Raw genomic sequence first — 10936 nt, 5'->3', positions numbered from 1 at the left:
AGTATACACAGCCTTGCTTTTCGCCCTAGGTAAAATAGTTGCTTCAAGCGACCATAACCATCCAATGCATCTGCAGCCTGCAAATAGAACTTGCCGACGACTGTAAAAGAAAAATGAGAACTGTTACTATTAGTCTTCACCACATAACCCGCCGGTACTCAGAACCTATAGTGACTACAACAAGTTAAAAAAAAGACTGGTCAGCTTGCTTGTCTGGACCAACTACAGTGCCTGTGGCAGCTGTCAGGAAATAACTAGAAGAAACAGCCGCAGATAAAGTGTTGGATGTTTAAAAAGTAGCAGAAGATAGACTCTGTGACAGGAAGTTGAGGTGTCAGGCCACTGAGCGATATGCTGTTTGCACACACTTGTCTTTAAAGAATGGAACCACCAGATAATGAGCAAGAGGACACAGCTGTCACTGGGATGATGAAGTAACTCCAAGGAAGTTCAACTTTGTCTGTGGTAAGTTAGCCCACACTTTGTTTCCTTTGAATCATGCTTTTCTTTCCTCTTCAGTTTTTAGTTGGATTTTATCTTTTTTGTGTTAGTTTCACAATCTCAAGCATTTCAAATTTAACCTGCATATGTTGCCTTGCTCTGCCACTGTAGCTTTACACAATCATAAACTACAGATGGCTTAAAGAAACCCCATTCAAGTGGCAGATGTAATGTTGCAAAGGCAGATAAAGCAACATTGCAACATCGATGTTTCATCAAACAAAAATGCAGTCTTGAAAACATTGATGTGTTCAGTTTTCACAGCCATTTTTGCGCAGACTTAGTTCCAGATTTCCACCGGACTTTAAGTAAAAAGTGTTTCCTTTTTCAGTCAAAAAAGTCCAACTGGAATTTGCTCTGTGTTCTCCCACCAGAGGAAACAGTTTCTCTACATCTACCTATCAAATGTGCCAAACAGTTTAATTATCTCAACTAAACCAACCTCAGTCTTGGAAATGCAAGGGAGCTGGATGCAACCTTTCTCATACATTAACCCTTTAATTTCTAGCAGCAATGCTGTGAATAGCCACCATGTGTCTGTTCTGAGATTCTCTGTTCAAAACTGAATGCAGCATGCCAACAGGGACAGACCAAGGCTCTGTGTTACTGAGGCTGGTACTGGAGTTGCCTGCCTTGCGGGTAGACCAATGTTACAATGGCAGTTTTCAAACTTAGTGTTGAATCAGTAAGGCTGAAGTTAACACTCCCCGCCAATGGGGGTCTAATGGTAGGAGAGGGGGTGAGAGGGGTGATAAAATCCAGCAGAAGGCCCAGTTCCAACTTGGCTGAAATATTATGGTAAGGCACAGGATGAGCCACCCATCCTAGGATCTATCAGGGCTCTAAAGGGACCTGTAGACATGTACCACATGTTTGAAAACTGTTGCTGCTAGGGTCTCCTGTGTGTCAAGCTCACCCACAACATTAAGAGGTACACGTCAGTTTTGGCAGCATACCAGCTAATGTCTCAAAACCTTAGAAGAGGTGGATACATACGTCTTACCTGATAGCCAGGCCCAAAAAAATTGGGGTAAATGTATTTCAAGCCGAACAAGTCTGGCATTCAAATGGGTGGAGCAAGCATATTGCATATTTTTGCTGGTGTTTTACAAACTTCCAGCTTTTAAAGTATCTGTAGGCCACACAGAACATGGGGATTTTTCATCTTTCATTTTTATTTTTGTGGAGTCCGGAATGCTCACATTGTGTGCCATCTCATACTGTGAGAAAGAGAGGAGAAATGGTAGGAATTGTGGGTGATGCTTTAATGAATGGAGGGAGGTGTAGACAATGAAGGATGGGTGTGAGACTGGAGTTGGGTCTGAGGCATGGGTCTGAGGTGGAGTTTCTGGGAATCAGATGGTGAGTCAAGAATGCCCCTTGTAAGACACAAGCCCTAGAATCATCTCAACAGCCTCAGTCCCAACCTGGGAGCTACCTTGGTGAGCAGTATGGCATTGAGAGGTCACTGGCTATGTGAAATTTGGCTCAGCCCTCATCTTGCTAACAACATGCCTATTCTGGTCACTGCCCATTGTGCACCTTTATTTCAAATTGACCTTTATATCTGTGCCAGGTATCTAACAGAAAGCTCAATTCAAATACCAAGCATTTTCTATATTCCAATTGAATGTGTTTTATTTGAGATTAAGAGCTTAGTTTGAGAAAAGTGTTGAAACCCTGGAAATAGATTCCTCTAATTTGATTCAATGGTGTAATTCATTTAATCAAGCCGTGCGCATAATAATTGGACAGAGGCCTTATGTAATAGGAGTGAGTAGGTTTGTTAAAACAAGATTCAGAGCCTTGCATTCATGCATTTCTCATTGAAACCTTGCACTGCTTCTGTGTTACAGTCTAATTTCCAAGAGGAATAGTTAAGTAAACAATGGCATTGTTTCACTGTAAGTCTATGGCATGTCATTGACTTTGCTCCCTTATTCATTTCTGTTTAAAATTTATGGCCTTACAGGCTAATGTAGTGTTTATTCAATCACCTACAAAAGTGAAGAATGATTTCATAAAAACAGGTACTATAGTCAAGTCAGCCATAATAAAACCATGTGAAAATTCTGTTCAGTCTCAGATCTTCTAAAACTGCCAACGGATATTCAACAAGCAAAATTTGTTATGATCATTGGACTTTGTAAGGTGGTCATGTTTTAAATTGAATCTTTTAATTGAAGATAAAATGGAGTAGTTTGAAGATGGGACAGTATCTCCTGTGCAATCTGCCCAGCAACAAACCCATATGATTTTTGTTGTTATGGAGACAGAAACCTAAATCAAAGCCTATTAAAAGCAAAAAGTGAAACCTCATTTAAAACCTCATCACAAAGGAAGAGACAGCTGGTCTTGCTGCATACAAACTCACAGGCTCTCAGTCAGTCAGACAGAGATTTGGAGAAGAACAGCGAAATCTATGCTACTATGCCAAGCAAAGGAAAAGAGCTGTGTTTGTGTGAACCACCAAGCAGAATGTCTGTCAGGATGGATTCCTTGCAGTGTCACTGGGTCAAAATCCTGGAATTGCCTTCCTAACAGCAACCTGTAGCACATGGGCTGCAGAAGTTCAAGAAGACAGCTCACCACCACCTATTCAAGGCAATAAATGCTAGCCAGCCACTGATGCCCATGTGCCATGAGAGAATTATTAAAAACATAATTTTTTTTAAAATTATAATTTCAAATGCTGGACTTGATTAGAGCATAAAAAGTTATGGAAATTTTTTCTTTAAAAGTGAATGAACCTCATTTGTCCAGTAAAGTAGGCAAGTCAAACTGTACTTTGAGGGATACATACTCAACTCAGAATTGATGTGAGCAAGTGACATAAAGTTAATGATGAAATATGAAAGAACAGGAAAGTTTATAGCCTCTATTCTATTGGTTAAAGGCACATTTTGATGGTGCTACAGAAAAACAATGCTCGTAATAATGTTTATTGTTTTTCATTTCTCAAAGAAAATGAGTTATGGCTTTATAAGAAACATATGTTTTAAACCTTTCCTTTGTTTCAAGGTAAGATGCAATCGTTTGAAGAGAGGAATGGGATTTCCTACAAAATCCATCCGGATGCAAACAAGTTTGGTCATATTCTGGAGACAGAAACTGAAATTCGTCTCTATTAAGAGTAGGGCGCAATTTTGAAGCCTGAACACAAAAGAGGAGGCAGGTGATTCCAGAGCATTTCACCATGAGAGTTTTAGGAATAATATCAAAAATGGGTGCTGCTAAGCTCGGCAGAAGAAAAGAACTCAGTCAAGATTAGAGTGACACTGGAAAAGCACAGTAGATCAGGCAACATCCAAGGAGCAGGAAAATTGACGTTTTGGGCTAAAGTCCTTCATCAGGAATGCTTCACCAAGCAGAATGCTGCTGAGGATGGATTCCATGTCAAAATTTCATTTGCCTTCCCTGTTGCCTGCTGAAGTTGGATTCATGGAAGAGGGCTTTGCAGCTTTTTATAGTTTTTCATCATTTAGGTTAGATTACTTAGATTATCTACAGTGTGGAAACAGGCCCTTCGACCCAACAAGTCCACACCGACCCGCCGAAGTGCAACCCATCCAGACCCACTCCCCTACATTTACCCCTTCACCTAACACTACGGGCAATTTAGCACGGCCAATTCACCTAACCTGCATATTTTTGGACTGTGGGAGGAAACCGGAGCACCCGGAGGAAACCCACGCAGACACGGGGAGAATGTGCAAACTCCAAATTTAAATAATATTCAGCTCCTCAATTCTAACCTGGCAAAGTGTATAACCTCACATTTTCCCAGATTTTGTTCCATTTGTCCACTCACTTAACCTGTTTAGTCTCCACTATTATTATAAGTTATCTATTAACAAAATAAATCTATAAATTGCAGACATCATAAGAATAAGCAACACACTTGTAAAGCCTTGTGTGACTAATGGGATGCTTTCTCAACCCTTTTCTGGAGTGCTAAGGTGTGGTACTACACAGCTGCACAATGTCTCATCCCCAGCTGTTCTGGAGCCAGACGACTGATCCTTATATGGAATGACCTTAATAACCATCATAACTGCAAGTCCCCTGCCAATAGCTTCATTTGCTCCTCCCTGCTATCAGGACCTGGATGTGACTCTAGGCTCTGTGTTTCCCCTTAGTCTGGTTCTGGGCCTGACAGCACTGACACAAGATGGTGGAGTGCAGGTCAAAATGCAGACCCAACATCCCATCAGTGAGCTGCTGGGCATGGCCCCCCAATGACAGGCACTAGTCTCTCGATGGAGGAAGGCATGCTTTCTGAACAGCTGGTCATCAGAGCACTCAGAGTCCAGATGGATCCGTCCACTGTTCATGCCTGTATGCACAGCCCCTCTGGAAACTTTTACCACATATCCATATATTGTATATCCACTCTCCACTGCCTGATGGACAAATCCAGAGCCCTTCATTAAAATGAAGCTCAGCATCTTGGTTCCCTGCAGCACTCCCCTGATTTCTAGAGACCAACACTATCTCGGTCTCTGATAGCTTGTCCTATGACTAAGATGTGTTCACACCAGTGTATGGGATCCTTGCAGCTGACTTGTGCTGTTGTTGGGTAAGGAGCAAGGATGTGACACTGCAACTTCTGAGGCTTCCAGTTCCTTCTTGTCAAAGGTTAGCACTGGTCCCTCGATGCAGGTGACTGAAGCTACTAATGTTTCAACTCCGGGAAACCAACAAGGACCATGAGAGGCATCATCATCTTTTGAGGTGTCTTCTGAGAGACATAGTTCCTGAAAATAGCACCATTATGAGATGGGAAGCAGGGTTTAAACCACAGCCCTTTCAACACTGAGACAAACATCCCTTCCCAAATTCAATCACCATTACTTGCCTGTCATCCTTCCCAGTTTCTCGCTTCACCCAGCCCCTTCAACACCATCGTTACAGGAAAGAATTATCTTGCCTTGGAATCTCACCAGTCAGAACTTCCAATTTACCTCATCCAACAGTGACACCATTTTGTTTGCTATCTTTTTCCAAAAGAGTGGAAATGGATAAGTTGAGTTGACCACCTCTGGTCCTGATCCTCCCTCAAACATTATGTGCAATTTCCTCCTGAAAATAAAGTGGGACATAGGGATATATCTGCTGTGCAAAAATCAGGGCAACAGCTAATTGACCCATAGATGTTTTATTTGGTGTTTTTAAAGATGGGTGGGAGCCAGCAAATTGTGCACTTCCAGCTCAGATTCCAAGCCTCTTCAAAGGATATAAAATTTACCCCAATGAGCTGAGGACTTTCCGTGAAGGCAGGGTGCTCACAATAATGATGGTATTGCTTTCCTTTATTGGTCAGAGTATTGAGTACAGGCATTGGGAGGTCATGTTGCATCTGTACAGGTCATTGGTTAGGCCACTGTTGGAATATTGCATGCAATTCTGGTCTCCTTCCTATCAGAAAGATGTTGTGAAACTTGAAAGGGTTCAGAAAAGATTTACAAGGATGTTGCCAGGGTTGGAGGATCTGAGCTACAGGGAGAGGCTGAACAGGCTGGGGCTGTTTTCCCTGGAGTATCGGAGGCTGAGGGGTGACCTTATAGAGGTTTACAAAATTATGAGGGGCATGGATAGGATAAATAGACAAAGTCTTTTCCCTGGGGTCGGGGAGTCCAGAACTAGAGGGTATAGGTTTAGGGTGAGAGGAGAAAGATATAAAAGAGACCTACGGGGCAACTTTTTCACGCAGAGGGTGGTACGTGTATGGAATGAGCTGCCAGAAGATGTGGTGGAGGCTCATACAATTGCAACATTTAAGAGGCATTTAGATGGGTATATGAATAGGAAGGGTTTGGAGGGATATGGGCCGGGTGCTGGCTGGTTGGACTAGATTGAGTTGGGATATCTGGTCGGCATGGACGGGTTGGACCGAAGGGTCTGTTTCCATGCTGCACATCTCTATGACTCTAATGCGCAGGAGAGATGTGACATTAAACCTTTTGGGTGATACTTTTGGTGATCATTTGTTGATGCAGACAAATTAGCCTGGTAAAGGTACAAGGAACAATCAGCAATGATATTAGGAAAAATACAATTGCATTGCCTTTTATGATGAACCAACCCTTCACACAAATATACCACTTTCAGCACCCCTTCCAGCTTTCATTGCTTTCAGAATGAGAACATGGAAAAAATGAGTGACACCTAAGGCTATTTCCAAAGGCGTACCTTCAAATGAGAATGTTTCGAAACAAATGTGTACGTTTTCCCATGTAACATTGCATCAACACAATCTCCAGAGATAGGGTCTACAGCAACAACAAAGCCATTCTACATAAACAGGAAGAAGCCAGTCTTACATTTGAGAAAGGATGTATTGGTGGGTGGGGTGTTGGCAGGTTGGGGGGGGGGGGGGTGTGCTTGCAGAAGAGATTGACCAGGTTGATTTCTGAGTTGAAAAGGTTGGCTTATGAGGAGAGATTGAGTAGACTAGGACTGCACTCATTGGAATTGAGAAGAATGGGGGTGGGGGTGGGGGTGGGGGTGGGGGTGGGGGGAACCTTATAGAAACATATAAAATTATGAAGGGAGCAGGTAAGATAGAAGCAAGGAGGTTGTTTGCTCTGGTAGGTGAAACAAGAACTAAGGGGCACAGCCTTAAAATAAGGGGAAGCAGATTTAGGACTGAGTTGAGGGGGAACTTCTTCACCTAGAGGGTTGTGAATCTGTGGAATTCCCTGCCCAGTGAAGCAGTTGAGACTACCTCGCTGAGTGATTTTAAGGCAAAGAGAGAGAGATTTTTGAACAGTAAAGGAATTAAGGGTTAGGGTGAGAGGGCGGATAAATGGCTCAGTCCACAAAATGATTAGCCATGATCTTATTGAATGGTGGAGCAGACTCGAAGGGCCAGATGGCCTACTCCTGCTCCTAGTTCTTATGTTCTTAGTGGGTTTCAATATAGACAAGCGCAAATACAATAAGTGGTGGAGGAATGCCATTACTGTACTGCCATTCACGTTTTGCACAAAGTTGAATCTATTTTTGTTTCTTTTCCATGGCATGGGTTTCTGTTGAAATAAACACCTTTTCTTAATCTTATTCCATATACAGCCACGTGCACTCCATGGATGGCCTTACTGGAAGCATTGACCTTGTGATATGCAAGCCCAGATGTAAGCTTTTGTTCAGCCACAATCATAACTTGTTGCAAAAGGCGGGAATCACCCCCATCCCTTCCCGCTCCCTCTACCGCCTCTCCCCCTCCCTGCCTGGTCGCTGATTCATAAACTGCTTTGTGGTTGTGACCACTTCGCAGAATTGTTGAAATGTTTTTCTCACAAAAATCTGCGTTAGTTCTAATATATTGAGGTAGCATCTTAGTGCTCGAACGTGAGGTATGTGCATATCCTGCTGGCACACAGGATGTGGGCACCATTTCAACATGATTTCAGCTGCTTGGTTAAAGCCTGTTGCACCATCCTGGAACTGCATCCACACGAGGACAAGACTGTGGGGGTGTGCCATCCTGTCTGGATTATGTGGGATGACGTCAGCAGCAGATGGTACTGCACATGTAATTCAAAATAGGGTAGCGCTTGGTGTCAGCTGAATGCAGATTGTAGATGTGAAGCTGTTCCTGAAACATAGCATTCAAGTCTCTGTTTCTGTAGCAGTATTACCTTTTGTGTTATTTTAAATAGGCTGTGTTTAAAATGGAACAGAAAATCTTAGCAGTACAATTTGCTCTCTTACATAAACACAATCTTTGGAAATATAGAAGACACCAGATTTCTCTTTTAAATTGCGGTACAGTTTTAAAAGAAGCAGCTGCACATTTTTTTTGGTTTTGCAGAAGTTCATTTTAGAATTTTGAAGAGGAACGTTTGCTGCTTTTTCCATTGAGAGCGACAGTTTACTTTAGAAACCTCTCAAAGTCTGTAAGGATATTTACAGTTTAAAGTTATCCACAAATTGTTTTAGCCAACACTGAAGGGCATGCTTGGAAGGAAAATCTGTTCCGTTCTGTGAGATGTGGGTACTTGTAAGACATCGCTTTAATTTGTGCTGTATGCCAGGAAGATTTCTGCTGCTGGATACAATTTAATTCACTTTTCTCAGTTTTAAGATGTTATTTGCCCTTTTGCCCCTTTGGTATTTCGGTCATCCTTTTAATGAGGTTTAAGCAGAGCAAGAGGTTTTCCATAACATTCTGTCCTATCTTGCCTTCCATAGTATTTGGGATTGACATGAACAGCTCACACCTGCACCATTTGCATCACTATGCTATGATTCATGTTGAATAATTTTACAAACATCCTGAAGCACTTTGAAAACCATGAATTTGTGTCTTTATGTTACCCATCTGCAACTCGAGCATGAATGACAAACACAGTCAATTCCTTGTTGGATAAAAGTTATCGCATTTTTTTTAAGAAAAAGCAACTCATATTGCACTGACCAAATGTGGTACAAAGCCAAGATAGCATGTAAGCCGATAGAGAGTCAGATAATTCCACAACTTGCAAGAGAAAAATTTGGGTGTCTTCTTTTTAAAGTTGCTGAAACACAAAAGTCTCTGAGAGGACTTGACAAGGTGGATCTTGAGAGGATGTTACCTCACATAGAGGAATGTAGAACAAGGAAACACGGATTATAAATTCATTTTAAGACAGAACTGAGCAGAATACTTTTTCTTTCAGAGGGTCAATAGTTTGTGGAACTCTCTTCCCCAGACAGTGATAGACACTGTGTCACTGATCTTTGATCAACATTACAATCAGCTGTGGTCTTCCCAAATTGTTGAGGAACTGAATGGTTCACTCCTGAAGGTTGCACTTTCCATTTGTGTGTTGAGATTGAAGTGAAATGAATGGGTATTCCTCATTTTAAGCAATGACTAATATTGTTACATTAAATAATACTGTTAAATAAAAATTCTAATTGATATGTTCTTTAACATCTTAAAATGTGCTTTTATCTCTAATTATAACGTTTGGTTGTTGGATGCTCAGTTCCAGGGTAACAGCACACCTTGGGTATTTAGAAAGAGCCACCTAAAGAAATAATGGGTCAGGTGACCAAAATCTTGTGCAAAGTGGAAAGTTTTAAAAAGCATCTCATAGGTGGAGTGTGTGTGTGTGTGTAACCCTCAAGTCTACTTTCCTGACTTTACCCCAAATGTCTTCACTCTGTTATTGATTAAAGACCTGTCTATCTCAGCCCTGAATATACTTGGTGACCCAGTTTTAACAGCCTCCTGCAGCCGGGAATGCCACACTAGTCTCTGAGAGAAGAGATTCCTCCTCATCTTTGTCATAAATATGAGATTATTGCCTTTGGTCCTAGTCCCTCCTCCAGGGGAAATCAGCTTTTCCGCATTTGTTGTGTGGAGGCTGAGGACAGTGGGACAAGGTATCACTAACCATACAACACTTACAATATCTTTCTGTTTTTACACAACATGACATGCTGTGTCAAAGGTAGAAGCAATCCATGGCCCTCCGTGTCAGAGTCCATGTATGGAGGACTATGATGAACCATCTTTTGTGTGTGATGCAAACACTGAGTGTTCACATTTCTAAGGACCTGTTCTGTTTCTAATATTCCCCACACAGGTTCATTGGATGTTGACCAGCCCCTACATGAAGTTGCAGGTGAATATCCCCTCAGGATGCGTAGAGAGGTACAGAAGGATCAGAAACCTTGGTTCCAGTTTCTCTAGATGAGTGCGGCGTAGTGCTGCTGCAGGCTGTGTATATCCCAGGACACCGTCACTGAACAGTGCCATCTGCCAGAGAAAATTATGCAACCTTCATTCAGGATCCCCTAAATCATTAAGTGGGGGTCCATGGCCTAGTGGTGCTATCAATAATCCAGAAACTCAGCTACTGTTCTTGGGACCTGGGTTCAAATCCCATGATGGCAGGAAGCGGAATTTGAATTCAATAAAAGAATCAGGAATTAAGAGTCTATTGCTAACAATGTGGCTGACTCTCACCTGCCCTCAGGGCAATTAGGAATGGGCAATAAAAGTCGGTCTAGCCATTTCAGCAGGAGAATGTGTGCTGGTGAACTGATGTTCATGTACTGTGAAGGCCAGACAGTTCTTCATTTACCCGCTTGTCACCCCTGCATTGTAGGTAAAATAATGCCTTTATTCTAAGTTCTGGAAGCCAACCAGCCAGCAAAGCCAGTCAAATGGAAATAGGATAAGAAGGAGTTTCTTGCTTTGAGTGCTGCCTTTTATACTTTGTCAAAAGAAAACAGGAAAAAAGGATTTCAATGAAATCTGAAAAATCTGAGAATCTCAAAACTTCAGTCACCAGTATTCCATAATGTACTCCTCACAAATGACCAAGAGAGATCGTTCTACACACCTTTTGACTTTTCTCTCTTTTTGGACTCACTACATACTCTTAATGTGTGTGTGTGGGTGTAGCACTATTCTTTCTTTTCATGTTTCGTAATTAAT

At 42.0% G+C, this 10936-nt stretch overlaps 1 long non-coding RNA gene across 1 annotated transcript; it reads left to right on the top strand.

Annotated features, from left to right (window-relative positions):
- The first annotated feature begins 272 nt into the window (after positions 1–272).
- LOC140455150 (uncharacterized) lies at positions 273–10359 on the top strand. The gene is made up of 3 exons (XR_011952786.1): positions 273–465; positions 7576–7637; positions 10080–10359. It is a non-coding gene; the product is annotated as an uncharacterized lncRNA (long non-coding RNA).
- Positions 10360–10936: the final 577 nt, after the last annotated feature.

The sequence above is a fragment of the Chiloscyllium punctatum genome, chromosome 3 (assembly GCF_047496795.1).
Source record: "Chiloscyllium punctatum isolate Juve2018m chromosome 3, sChiPun1.3, whole genome shotgun sequence".
Taxonomy (NCBI): Eukaryota; Metazoa; Chordata; class Chondrichthyes; order Orectolobiformes; family Hemiscylliidae; genus Chiloscyllium; species Chiloscyllium punctatum.
This window is presented reverse-complemented; position numbering and strand designations above follow the sequence as displayed.